Below are 15,164 nucleotides of genomic sequence, written 5' to 3'. Positions count from 1 at the left end.
TTTTAAAATTTTACTTTTTGTTTTTAAAGCTTTGAATGGTTCAGCCCCTACTTATCTTTGCGACCTTGTGAACCCAAAAACCTCTGCTGCGAGGTGACCGGGCTTTTTCTGTTGTTGGGCCAAAGTTGTGGAACAGTCTCATCAGAAGCTGAATTTAAATCTAAGCTAAAAACATACCTTTTTTCTCGGGCATATAACTGTTCCTAGACTTTTTAGACCATTTATCAGTGTTCTGATTTGCATTGCGGTCTTTATTATATTTATGTGTGTATGTATGTATGTGTTATGCATGTTTTTGTGAATAGGTGTGTACTGTGTGTATATACGCATGTATGTATATTTGTGCATGTGTACATGTGTATGTGTATATATGCATATGTGTATATCACTTATTTTATACCTTTTTTAGTATAACATTGTACAGCACAGTGGTCAACTATTGTTGTTTTTATTGTGCTTTATAAATAAACTTTGATTTGATTTGATTTGATTAGTCTCAATGAAGCATGGAGATCTTAATAGTCTGCATCTGTCTTCTTATTGTTTACATTTATTTTCAAACACGGTCTTAATCTTTGACGCAACTTGGATACAGTGTGCGTTAGCGCTTGCGACATCAAGGTGCTCTAAAAAAAGGACTTTTGTGCTGCATCACAAGAACACTCTGAGGCCCACGTATTCATGCCAGTATCTGATTCTTGTGTGCAGAACGACCTTGAGTCAGAGTGGAACAGGACTCAAAAGAGCTGGAAACTACAGAGATTTTTATCTGAAATATGTGTGTGTGTGCAGCTCAAGCAGGGCTAACTCTAATAGCAATGGAGGAATAGAGCAGGTCTGTGTGGGCAGGGCATGGCAGAACAGAGCAGACCCCTTTGCCAGGGCCAGTTGGCTCAAACCTGTGAACATTGTCCTGCTAGAACACCGAGTTCCTTTATAACATGCAGAAACATTACCTAACTCTCTACATGAGATAGATGACTATGTTTACATGCACAGATGTGAGAAAAATCCATAGTTATATGACTGTAGATTCTGAATATAATGTTCATGGGTACCTTTCGATTTCTGTTTATGTGTGCATTACATGTATTTTAAACAATTTCTGTGAAGAGCAGCATTTTGAATGAACGCTACCATCGCTGTTCACACAGGGAAAGTGGTGAAAAGGGTAGTGTTTTAAAGGAAAATCTGCTTTTAAATGGAACTACTGTATTTTCCGGACTATAAGTCACACTTTTTTTCATAGTTTGGCTTATAGTCAGGTGCGACTTATTTATCAAAATTAATTTGACATGAACCGAGAGAAATGAACCAAGAGAAAACATTACCGTCTACAGCTGCCAGATCATTTTTATAAAAATGATCTTACATAAGTAATGGCAAGATGCTGAATAATAATAGTAATAATAATAATAACAATGATAACAATAATAACAAGACACTAAAAATGCATGTGTACATTGGCCAACAATTATTGGTGTAGTGCAATAAAATACCCTGTGTAAATATTTGATATTTTAATGTTATTTATATACAGTACCACCGTAATATGTATTCATATTTTGATCATTTGCTTTTATTTGTGTATTTTCAGTTTTCATTATATATATATTTTTTTTTTATTATGTATTTTTTCTGTTTAGCTTTGTTTTATCATCATTTCAGTATTAGTTTTAGTAATTAACAAAGTTTTTCATGTAATGTTTCTATTTTATTTCTAAATTATTTTATTATTTTATGTTTTATTTTAATTCCCCCCTCAGAAATGAACTTAATATCTTACCCCAGAACTGTCATTCTAACAGATATCCCAATAAATCTTTCATCTGTTGTTGTTTAAGGTGTTTAAGGTGTCATTTTTTTAATTGTGCAGAGCATGCAAGTCACAAGGAGAGGACACTCTTGTCTGTCGTCTACTGTCACTCTACACACAAATTTCACACAGATTTCATAATCCCACTTGACAAGGTAAAAATAATTTCTTTCCCTGTGTCTGTTGGGGTTTACGGGCCTCGTGTTGACGTGGGGTGGGCTTGTCTAGTTACACTGGATCACTGTGATGAATTATATAAGGGCCTTAACGTAACACCCAGTGCTCATCTGACAGGGGTCAAACTCCGGCCTTATGCTTATTAGATCATGGCAATAAGGCTTATATTTAGCACAATGTGCTCAGGACTAATTGGAACTCTTATTAAAAAAATAATTGATTCCCCTCCGTCGAGATAGACAACCAATGAAGAAAGAGAGTGTGGTGTCCAGCTGGGAGAGAAGAGGAGAGGAGAATGAAAGGGGCTCTCTGGAGAAAGCTGTCACTCATACACACATGTACTCATAAACATACATATATACTTTCAAATTCATGAACACACAAGTCATCATCATCTCATCAGTGATTAAATCAATTACTACTCGATCTGCTTGATTTTCATTACAAGTCAAATGAATTGTTGAGAAAGTGTTCTTTGGTTTTGATTGAGGTCATATGTAGCACATGAGTTTGACATTGCCCTGTTGGCCTGTATTTATCTCCATCACCTTTTCCTCCTCCACCCGCTGTTCTCTACTTGTTGTGCTCTCGAGGATCTGGGTCATGTCTGGAGAGAACATTGTGTATCTCAAACACTTCTCAAGTTAATTAGGGGCAATCACTGAACACCTACACAGGATCAACGAGCGGGACTTGAAACGGAACACAGACAAGACAGAGTGAGTCTTAACAGTTTATACAGAGATAAATACCTCAGTGCTGGCTGAAGACACCCTGCTTTTCACCTTTTCTAAAGATAGGTGCTTCGTTTTAAAAGACTGTATTATTTTTATTGTGATAAAATTGAAGGACATATACATTCATAGCAAATGAATGATGAGCATGAATGACAAACAGTTGCTTCACATTATATGACACATCACAGATTAATAAACCTGATTGGCTGTATCTGAAATGTAGGCGTGTGTGTTAATGTGTGTGTGCTCTTGTTTTTGTGACATATCAGGACAAAACTCTGTATAATGACATGGGTATTTTCAAAACGCTTATAAATCATACAGAATGAGTTTTTTTTTTTTAAAAAGTAAAAATGCACAAAGTTTCCTGTGAGGGTTAGGTTGAGGTGTAGGGTTGGTGAAGGGCCATAGAATATACAGTTTATACAGTATAAAAACCATTATACATATGGGATGTCCCCACTTTTCACAAAAATAAACGTGTGTGTGTGTGTGTGTGTGCATGCATCCCAGTCTTCAGTCAACAAGATTTCAGAGAACAGAAAGTACAGATCTGGGGACAAACCACATAAATACCTTGAGTCATGGTAGTGAGATAAACACCACAAGTTCCTGACACCAGTGGTTGAGTCTGTCTGGACAGATCAGTGCCTTATGACATCATACTTACACATGCCAACTAAAGAAATAGAAAGAGGAAAATAACAAACTAGCAAACAGACATTTAATCAGTTAAAAGAAGCACTCAGAAACAACACTTGCAGTTTGTTTGAAGGGGATGAAACAATCTCTGCATTTATTCCTCCACTACTAAAACCCCCTGGTGTGAGCAGAAAGCCTGTTATTGTGTTGATTTTGTCCAGGAGTATGACTGTGGTTTTGTGCAGTCGTGTGTTTCTGGTACATTGGTCCTCAGGGGCAGCGGTAAGCTACACTCTGTTCTCAGTCACAAGCTGTGCCAGTGGCTGGCACAAGTTTTGCCATGCACTTTGCAAAGGAACAGAACATAACGAAACTAATATCATTTCTGTCCAATTTATTCCCCTCTGCTGGTATCCCATGTTCCCTTCAATGTCAACAACTAAAGTTAAGCTCCTGCTGTAGGAAGCTAAGGGATGCCTGGAAGAAACAGAGAGAGACAGGAGCCTTCTAAAGCTATAAAGTTGATCTTTTTACCAAATAATCCAAATGATGCACAGCTGTGTTTGAGGCCAGTGCACTGCAGTTAAATGTGGAGTCCAACCGTTTTCTCTCAAGTTTATTTTCCTCAAAAACAAAACTGCATGGTTGAGCTTGCCCCTCGACGACCAGTCTGTGATTTACAGGTCAGCCAAATAATGATAGCTCTTCGACACAACACGCTCCCTGATCACATGCCCCTGTAGCCATGACAACACACGCAGCTCTGTTGAGCCCGCAGCAACTCTGCAGGTGTTTACTAGTGATAGAGTGCTAATGTAGCTTCTCTTAAAAGATTCAATTGCTCTATCTTTCTGGTTTTCTGGTGGTCAGGTGATTTTTGACTTGACCTAGGGGTCAGCTTGACCGATTGGGTCAGAATAACCTCTCACTCAATTGCTTCAACATTTACAAATGTCGTAGCCTGAGACTCACACTGTACTACAGACCAATTTCAGCACACATGGATGGTTCTTATTGGATTGAAGGAAGAGTTTACCAGAAAATGTACAATTTTATTTTAGTTTATTCATTCAAGCTGTTCTAAACGTGTATCTCTTTCAGAACATAAAAGGAGATGTTTAGCAGAATGTCTGAGATGACAAGGCATAATTCACATAAAATCTCATTTTCAATTCCTCATATTCATACCTGGAAAAATAGTGATGAGAGAAGCAATGTTATCAAGTGGATTTACTCTCACTTTCTCAGTTCTATTTAGACTGAAACAGTTATTGTTTTTCAGTCAGGATGAAATGGGTTTTTAATCAAAATATTGTGACTGGATCTTTTGGTAAAACGCCATATATAATTTCCATAATGACCAACGCAATCTACCAAAAGCAGGACATATTTGAATAATGTCTTTCTCTGTCATTCAAAATGGCAATTTCTTCTACCATGCACGCTCTGTTCTCTGCTTTGCCTCCTCCTGGCAGCAACAAAAAATGGGTTAAGGCATGCTAAATAATGCTACAAATACCAGTAAGTTGTCTACCACACACTTTAGTAAATCATGATGCATGATTCATTTAAATAATCTCCTCCCATGAATTTTGCCTCTGAAAGTGAAATTCTTACAAATTAATTTGCAATAAATGAAGTTTTTAACACCAAAAGCAGGTTTGTGACTCTTAGTCTGCTTAGTCTGTGTCTTACAGTCAACTGCAAGCAAATCTCCATCCAATCAACAACGTAAGAATTGAGCCAAGTCCCGCCCTATATTTTCTGATCTTGGACTAGATTATGCGATAGCTTAGTTTGTTTACAGATTAATTGTATCATAGCTGACCTCGCTATTGTGCATTGGCTCTGAAAGAGCCAGTGATATGCAGTGTATATTTAATTCTTCAAATAACCTATTCAGTTAATATTACTTCAACTATGCAAAAAAAAAAAAAAAAGTTCTGTAGCACCTTTATAAGTGCCTGTGAAAATGTAAACATAAATGATGTTAAGCTTGGTGCAATACAGCACATCTTCACATGCCACTTGGCAGTGAAAATTCCCATTCACTGTCATTGTGTGGAAACTAGATATTAAAAAAATTCCTAAAAAAAAAACCATGAAAGAACCCATGTCAATGGAATGAATCAATTATGATTTTCAAACTGTTAGTCGAAGTTAGCCAAGTTAGCCACATAATCTTGAAATAATATCCAAATATAGTAGCCTACTACATAACAACAGTCGCGTAACACCTTCACTGCATGGCTTTTTATTGGGGCTGACGTCTGTGTGAGTAGGATTCAGCTTTGCTCAAAGTGGCTGTTGACTGGGGAGGAGAGTGTTGTTTTGCACAGCCGGCTGACGCAGGTGCCTGCAGACACTGTTGGCGCTCAACCAGGTATGGATTACACACACAAGAGCAAAATGAGAGAGAAAGCAGGGAGAGAAAAACTGAGAGACATAGAGAGCGAGGCCTAGATTGACTGTGTGTAGAGATAATGAGTAAGAGAGAGAGGTTGCACCTGTAACCACACCTGCTTTTTTGGCAGGACCGGGCAGACAGAGAGAAATGCATTAGCAGTTTAGCTAAAAATAAATTGCTACCCAGGTTCAGAGTCTGGCCTCAAGTATTCATTTCACTGCTGTTTCATCTGTAGATTACTACTAGCACAGTTCATCGGCATCTCTTTCAAGACCTTTGTTTGCTGTCTGCAGATCACATTTTTGTCCTTTTCTAAATAATAGTTTGCAGTTATGGTATTAATATGATATCTTTGTCTTAGAACATATGGTAACAGTCTGTATAAATATTGAAAACTGAATGAAAAACTTAGTTATTTGCTCTTCCACACATTGACACTGTCAAGGGCCATATTTGGCACCTAAACTCTGGAATAACCTACCTAAACTGGAATAACCTACCTAACATTGTTCGGGAGGCAGACACACTCTTCCAGTTTAAATCTAGATTAAAGACCCATCTCTTTAACCTGGCTTACACATAACATACTAATATGCTTTTAATATCCAAATCTGTTAGGATTTTTAGGCTGCATTAATTAGGTAAACCGGAACCGGGAACACTTCCCATACCACCCGATGTACTTGCTACATCATTAGAAGAATGGCATCTACGCTAATATTAGTCGGTTTCTCTCTTATTCCGAGGTCACAGTAGCCACCAGATCCAGTCTGTATCCAGATCAGAGGGTCACTGCAGTCACCCGGATCCAGTACGTATCCAGACCAGATGGTGGATCAGCACCTAGAAAGGACCTCTACTGCCCTGAAAGACAGCAGAGACCAGGACAACTAGAGCCCCAGATACAGATCCCCTGTAAAGACCTTGTCTCAAAGGACCACCAAGACAAGACCACAGGAAACAGATGATTCTTCTGCACAATCTGACTTTGCTGCAGCCTGGAATTGAACTACTGGTTTCGTCTGGTCAGAGGAGAACTGGCCCCCCAACTGAGCCTGGTTTCTCCCAAGGTTTTTTTCTCCATTCTGTCACCGATGGAGTTTTGGTTCCTTGCCGCCGTCGCCTCTGGCTTGCTTAGTTGGGGTCACTTCATCTACAGCGATATCGTTGACTTGATTGCAAATAAATGCAAAGACACTATTTAAACTGAACAGAGATGACATCACTGAATTCAATGATTAACTGCCTTTAACTATCATTTTGCATTATTGACACACTGTTTTCATAATGAATGTTGTTCAGTTGCTTTGACGCAATGTATTTTGTTTAAAGCGCTATATAAATAAAGGTGACTTGACTTGACTTGACCATAAAGGACAATAAAACACCAGAAATACACTATAAATGTAGTCCATGTGACCCATGCTCTGAATGTTTTGTGAAAGTGAAAGTGAAGTGACATTCAGCCAAGTACGGTGACCCATACTCAGAATTTGTGCTCTGCATTTAACCCATCCGAAATGCACACACACAGAGCAGTGAACACACACACACACTGTGAGCACACACCCGGAGCAGTGGGCAGCCATTTATGCTGCGGCACCCGGGGAGCAGTTGGGGGTTCGATGCCTTGCTCAAGAGCACCTAAGTCGTGGTATTGAAGGTGGAGAGAGAACTGTACATGCACTCCCCCCACCCACAATTCCTGCCGGCCCGGGACTCGAACTCACAACCTTTCGATTGGGAGTCCGACTCTCTAACCATTAGGCCACGACTTCCCATGTGTGATCAATATACCCAAATGTAAGTTGTTTACTGATGAGCTGCACCTTCACCAAAGCTCTGAAGTTGACTACAGAAGTCATATGGGCTGCTAAAATGTCAATTCTATTTGGCAGCATTGATATAAAAATGCCATTTGATTAGAGCATATTTAATTAAAGAGCTGCAGTAAATTAGGAATAAATCACCCAACAATAAATCTTGAATGAATCATTGATCTTATAAACAGTGATCAATGCACATACACATCAAATATGGTCAACAGAAGCAACTGTAATCACTAGACGTGCAAGAAAAAACCTCATTGGCTCTTGCGAAAGCTTGTTCCATTGGTTCTCACACATCAAACAAGAACAAGAACATCAAACAAGAAAGTTTGAGCTTCCATTAACCATATTTAATGTGCTCTATGTATGTGCACTGATCAGATTTTATATGTGAATAAAAGTCTAAATTAAATTGTTCATTGTATAACACAATCATGTCTCTTCAAAAAGTTCAGATTACATTAACGATATATTTTTCATGAAATTTTTGTAATGTCCACGTTTTGTTGGAATTTGTTGGTAGACTATCAGTGGATGGACATACATATCTCAGATTTCATAAGCACAATATCTTCTTATGGATTTTGAATGACATAAGGATGGATGACAGATCTATGACAGATTTTTTCACTTTTAGGTGAACTGTCCTTTAAAATTTTAGTCTGTTCAACAAACAAAGCTATCTTTTGGCTTTAGAAGACTAAGTTTAATTAAATTCAAGTTTATTTGTATAGCGCTTTTTACTATAAAAATCATTGCAAAACAACTTTACAGAAAATTTACTTTCTACAATATTTAGTAGTTACTTATTAGTGCTGACTGTCAGTTTATGTGCATATGGCAGAAATGTATGGAAAAATCATTAAAGATGTAATCAAACAGACAATGAACACTATTAACAGCAATTATTATATGATGCAATCAAGCCGCTGCGTTTTGGACTACCTGTAGCCTGTTTATTGAAGATGCTGGAAAACCTCCTAGCTGTGCATTACAATAGTCCAGTCTAGAGCTAATGAATGCATAAACTCTTAATATTGAATGCTGTTTGTGTTCGATAGAAAACAGCATTCAGGTTTGCAACAACAGACCACAATTCTCTCAGCACAGCTTCTTCAGAAAGATGGTTCCTCACACTGAAGAAAGCCAGTTGTAAACATTGGAAATCAATGTTGCCTGATAAAGCTCAAAGCTTTTACCAAACCTAAATGGGGTGTGATGAGGTTACAGGAAGGCTGAAAGTGTGTGTGAGAGAAAATAAGACAACTGGGGTCTAAGATAAATAAATGGGAATAAAACATCAATGGCATGAGTGTTCAGTAAGATAGCATAGAGAGACATATGAAATGAAACCTCTACTCGTGTGTACATTTTCGGACTGATGTATGAAAGAGACTTGTTTACCATATCACTATATGGAACGCAAAAACTTTGAAGCTCAATATTTCAAAACTGCTCAGAATAAGATAGAACCTTATAATTCCAAGATGTCGAATTCCCGCTGTCATTTCTTATCCTCTCTCCATTATTGATTTTAGGTTAGACTTGTTTTGGAGCTTAATAATAACTCATTAATAGTTTTTATGCATTTCGCCTCTTTTGATACCTATTTTACCCAAGTGAGTGAATGTCTTTTGATTCCCTCCTTCCTGGCCTTATCTTTCCCTGAGCCTGCCACACTTTCCTTTCCATGGGCTGAGGGCTCACAAGCCTAATAGATTTGTGGTTTCCAAGGTTTTTTATTTTATTATTATTATTATTATTTTATCAGCCTCGAACATCACACTGTCACACATGTGTATTCTCCATTTTTGAAAGGAGCCCTTTATCATTATGAGCCAGCTGCATGTTGGGAAATTCAAACAGAGAGTTGTGGGAAAGCGGTGGAGTGCTTATCACACTCAAATAAAGCCTCAATAGCACAGCTGGACAAGGGAAGAAAATGTACAAGTGAGATGAGGACATTAGCTCTGCGGGTGGACATTTCCGAAAATATTGTTTTTGTTGCAAATTTCCACTCACTCAAGCATAATAAAAAATAAGTGATGGTTCTTCGATTTGGCATATCACATTTGATTTGTTAATTGTTAAGTTGGTTTTAGAAACAGATGTGTATTCTATTATTTTATTTATTAAAAAAAAATAATTCACTCTTTATTTATGATTAGTTTATGTTATTTAAATATTCCATACTATTATCATCACATTATACATGATATTTATCTTAATTTAGTTCGTTTTTAATTTAATTATTATTTTTATTTTTGCATTTAACATTGTTATCCCCTGTTGTCTAAAGTCTATAATACTAATAAAATATTTATTGTGCAGAAGTTTAAATAATAATAAACAAATAATATGTATAATTAATTTGGTCATTACTTACATAATATTATAGTGTTGAAGATATTTTAATTATATTCATAAATATTCAAGAATATAGCTTTATTTTATTTTTATTATAATTCAAATATTTTATATTTACAATATTGTATTATTAATACATGTAATATAATAGTTTATAATATTAGCTACATTTTGCTGTCATAGTACATTAGCATTGTTTTTCCTGCTGTCTACAATCCTGTCAAAACAGACCTGTGATCTGCCTTTGAGTCACAGTTGTTTGTTACGTTGAAAACTGTCGTAGAGCATCAAAACATCACATGGACAATAGATTCAGGTTTCATGCTGTTAGGCTCAAAACTTCAACGGCGTCTGTCAATGAGATCATGTGATTTGAATCTGCGTTTGCGATGACTCCTTTACCTCTGACCTCATGTTATGTCTGATCATCTGTGCTGTTAGCTCCTCTTTCTGTGAAGTTGAGCCAAGTTTGGACACTAACATAAGTGGTGTTGAGATTTACTGACTTATCAAAGGCTTCTCTGCTGTCACTCCAGACAGGAAGTGTTTACATGTTCAGGCTAGCATGCTAGTACCCAGATCTATGTCTGAGACAGATAACCCATGGACAGTCAGTAGTCTCTTCAATGATGTCTGATGCATATCGTAAACAAAACTGACAGACACAATCCAACAAAAAAATGTTTTTATAAGATACTGGTATGACACAACAGGTATTAGTACTTGTATTTATGTACTAAGATGTACACTTTATGTACTAATATGCATTTTTGAGGTACTAATATGCACTATTTTGGGGTAAATAAGGTAGAAAGGAGTGCCTTTTGAAATGGTTCCACGCCAGCTTTTGTACTTTTTGGAGCACGTGAAGAACATCATGAGGATGATCATGTCTGAACGACAGTTTTACCGCCTCTGTATGTGTCTGTTGTGCCGTCTGTCTAGCCATTCAGCTGGGGGATCATCTCAAATAAATAAAAAAGAACACATTTTCACAAATCAAATCAGTCAATAGAGCTAAAACAATCATAGGAAGCATAACCTTGATGTGTGTGTACATGTGTGTTCTCTGTCCAAGGCTGCTGCTATTTCTGTACCGATTTTCTACACTTCTAATCATGCATAAGCTAAATATAGCCTCTTGTAAAGGCTCTCTGTAATATTATTACGGTGATATTTCTTGCACAAATTGGAAAGCTGATTTGATAAGGAGCTTTGAAGGTTTGTATTTCTTGTGTTTATGTGCTTCATTTACAAGATTTTATAGCATTTGGCCACTCGTTTATGATAGAATAACTGTCTGTCATACTTTCTGCTTTATATCTTGGAAATAGAGTATTTTTCGAACATATTTCCATCCCTGACAACTGCTGGTCATTCGGATCATCAACATTTGTGATTTTATTGATTTGGAATTTACTCACCCTGGTGACGTTGCAAACCTCTATGACTTTTTTTTTTTTTGCGGAACACAAACGAAGATATTGGGAGAACATTTTGGCCCACACAGCACTGCTTTCCAAAGAGAAAGAAAGAAAGAAAGAAAGAAAGAAAGAAAGAAAGAAAGAAAGAAAGAAAGAAAGAAAGAAAGGTGTATAGTACTGTATTGCTGGAAAGTGGATTTATGTATATGAGTTTAGATTTACACATGTGAGTGTTTGAGAAAAGCCCTCACAGCACGTTAGCTGTAAATGCTACTCTTCTGGAGTCAGGCCAGAGCGCTGTGTACTCTTACTTGTGAAGAAACAGCTTTCATGCCTTTCATTATTCCAGAAGTTTCCCCTGGATATCCAATATGAGTAGAGGGGGGTGGGGGAAGAATGGAAATCTCCTGCAATCACGTGCTCGTTACAGTCCATTTTTAAATATATAACATGAGGACCTCATAGAGAGGGGAAATCAAATGACTTCAAATGTCTCATTTTCAGCTTGAAGGAACACAAAGCTCTCAATCTGAAATAGTCCAATCCAGTCACAGATAACAAATGAAACCCAAACTCTGCATTCCAACCAAAATATCAGGCACAATCTATGAATCCATGAATATTTAACAAATATTGTAAACATAAATGTTAAATGCACAAAACATGGTTTTGTTGTGTAAAAAGCCTGAATTGGCCATAAAATGCCAATACTGCATGCTTCATGTATGGCTTATTATTTCAGTTCTCTATCATTTAATTGTCATTTGATAATTTATTGCCGTCATGATCAATAGAGAATACACACAAACATATATTTTTTTAGATAAAATTCACCCTATTATTAGCAGGCGCTAATAGAGCAACAGCAGGCAAATTGTGCTGAGATTTGTGAATAAGATGCAATGTATAATGAGTCTAATTTACATACAAAGTAGAAGTGTTCATACTTAATACAATGACTTCATTTAAATTTTTACATCTCAGTGCTTTTTCAATGCATTTAGTTCCTGTAAAACTGAAATGTGGATGGTAAGTGCATAATATGCGGGTCTATGTGCTGAAACATTGCACACAGTCAGTCCGTCCCTTAAAGCGATGGTTCGTCTAAAAAATAATTTACTCACCTTCATGTCATTCCAAACCTGTATCATTTTAATAAAAAATCTGCAAAAAAAAAAAAAAAGATACTTTTGAAGAATGTTGGTTTTGGTGGCCACTCACTTCCATTATATGGACAAAAACACTTTTTTATCTTCATTCCCATAGATCAAAGACAGACGTTTACATTTGGAATGACATGAGGGTGAGTAAATGACCGAATTCTAGTTTTTGGCTTAATTTTCCCTTTAATGTCACTGCATTGTTGCAAGGATTTAGGAACATATGCCAGTGTTGTTGTGGATTTGGCTGTGTGTGTGCACTGATAGTGATCAGAGGGAGGAAGACTTTTATAAGTTGTGCTTGAGCAAACTGCACACATGGTCTCAATCTTTCTGTTTATCATTCACTTAATGCAACTTCCTCTCTCTGAGCCAGACTTTCTCTATGTACCTCGCTCTCTTCTGCTGTCTCCTGTTTATTCTCTTTCTCAGCCTTCTCATATCTCGTGTCAAACCCTGGGTGCAGGAAGGAAGTTATTAGTTCACTGAATGAAACAGTGAAAAGAGTTGACAGGAAAAGAGTATGTTCATCTTGTGTGTATTTGCATGTGTGTGTGTATGCTGGCTGACACTTGACAGGAAGCCCTGAAAACTCTAGGTCAGGTAATAGGAAGTCAGCAGTATCCTACTTGATGGCAGCACAGATAATTAAATGGAAAAGAGGGAAATATTTATCCCAATGTGGGTTATAACTGTACAGATCCAAATTTTGACCACCATTACAATGAAGACACAAAATTAATTATTTTTCTTTCTTTCTTTCTTTCTTTCTTTCTTTCTTTCTTTCTTTCTTTCTTTCTTTCTTTCTTTCTTTCTTTCTTTCTTTCTTTCTTTCTTTCTTTCTTTCTTTCTTTCTTTCTTTCTTTCCGTAATCTATTTTATTCTTAGAGTTCCTGTGGCTCAGTGGTAGATCATTGCGTTAGCAGTGCAAAAGGTTGTGGGTTTGACTCCCAGGGAACACATGTTAGGTAAAAAATGTTAGCCTGAACTGTAAGTCACTTTGGATAAAAGTGTCTGCTAAATGCATAAATTGAATTGAATCTTATTCCGAATAAGGCAATATTCTGGTTAAGGTGTTTACATGAGTTGCTTTTAGAATATTCCTTTTATGTTCCCGTTTTACATGTTATAGTACATAGATTGATTAATGGCACATGTCCGACATTCCTTCCAGATTTCACATATCAACATACAGTGTTTCATTTATAATTTTACGAAAGCTTCAAGTGTAGTTAATTATATGTCATGCTATACGTGCAAACAGATGACGACAGATAAAAATGTGCCTTCTTGCTTGAAGCCAAGCTCTTTTGTTTGCCATCAAATGATTGACCACTGCCCTGTGTTTATCCTGTCGCAAAATGTAGCGAAATCTCCTACACTACGGTGTGTACATGTCTAAACTGCACTTCAATAATGTGACTAAAATATGACAACTCCACTTGTCTTAATCCGATTTGTGTTTACTTTGAGTATGACTTTAGCTGACTTTAGCTGTAAAAACGTATTTTTACATGGTAGGTGAATATTGTCTTAATCATGTTAATATCGGATTGTCATTGAATAGCTAGAAAGAGTTATCTTTCCCTTCATCTATGTCAGCTTCCTGATATTGTTTCCTTCGATCTTTGGTGTAATCAAAAGGTTAACTGTTATTATCTTTATCTTATTTTGACGGTGCTTCTTTGACCCAAATACTGCCCTGTTCAGATAAACAGGAGTGATGCCGACAGTGAGAGAAGCTGATAAACACAGAAGCTCAAGTCATTTTTCATTGAATGATTTATCATTTATCTGGGGATGGACACTGTCAAGGTAGCCCAAGATGCGAGGATAAAACAAAATGTAAGTCATTATTCATTAAAAGCATTTAAAAACATAGCTCTAAAAACAACATTTGGACTGCATAATCAAAGTGGAAGATCAGGAGAACCACTGACAATAAAAAACATTTTGTAGAATTGATATGTTAAATAGAGCCAGAATGTGTGTACTTGAACAAATCAAAATGGACTGGAGCACATGATAATTTATACAAATGCAAATCAATTGTTCTTGCTTATATCACGGTCTTGTCATGGTTCTGTGGTTTATAAGAACACCATGAAGGAGTATTCAAACAAACATTATTTTAATAATAAATCCACAGGAAAATAAACACATGGAGTCCAGAAGCAGGGGGAATCACAAAATATAACTGGACCAAACAATAACCGTGAACAGGAGTGAACAGAGTGCAAATGCAAGAGAGGGACTAAAGACTTAATTAACTGAACATAGGTGAACAGAATAACTTAATCAGGACAACTAGGAAGTAGTAATGCAAAGTCCAATTCATTTCCGCATACCGGTTCTTTTCCAATTCATTTTCCAATTCATTTTCCGCATACCGGGGGAAGTCGTGGCCTAATGGTTAGAGAGTCGGACTCCCAATCGAAAGGTTGTGAGTTTGAGTCCCGGGCCGGCAGGAATTGTGGGTGGGGGGAGTGCATGTACAGTTCTCTCTCCACCTTCAATACCACGACTTAGGTGCCCTTGAGCAAGGCATCGAACCCCCAACTGCTCCCCGGGCGCCGCAGCATAAATGGCTGCCCACTGCTCCGGG

This window comes from Carassius carassius, chromosome 11, assembly GCF_963082965.1.
Source record: "Carassius carassius chromosome 11, fCarCar2.1, whole genome shotgun sequence".
NCBI classification, from domain to species: domain Eukaryota; kingdom Metazoa; phylum Chordata; class Actinopteri; order Cypriniformes; family Cyprinidae; genus Carassius; species Carassius carassius.
The sequence above is the reverse complement of the archived record's forward strand: the minus strand, read 5'-3'. Positions refer to the sequence as shown.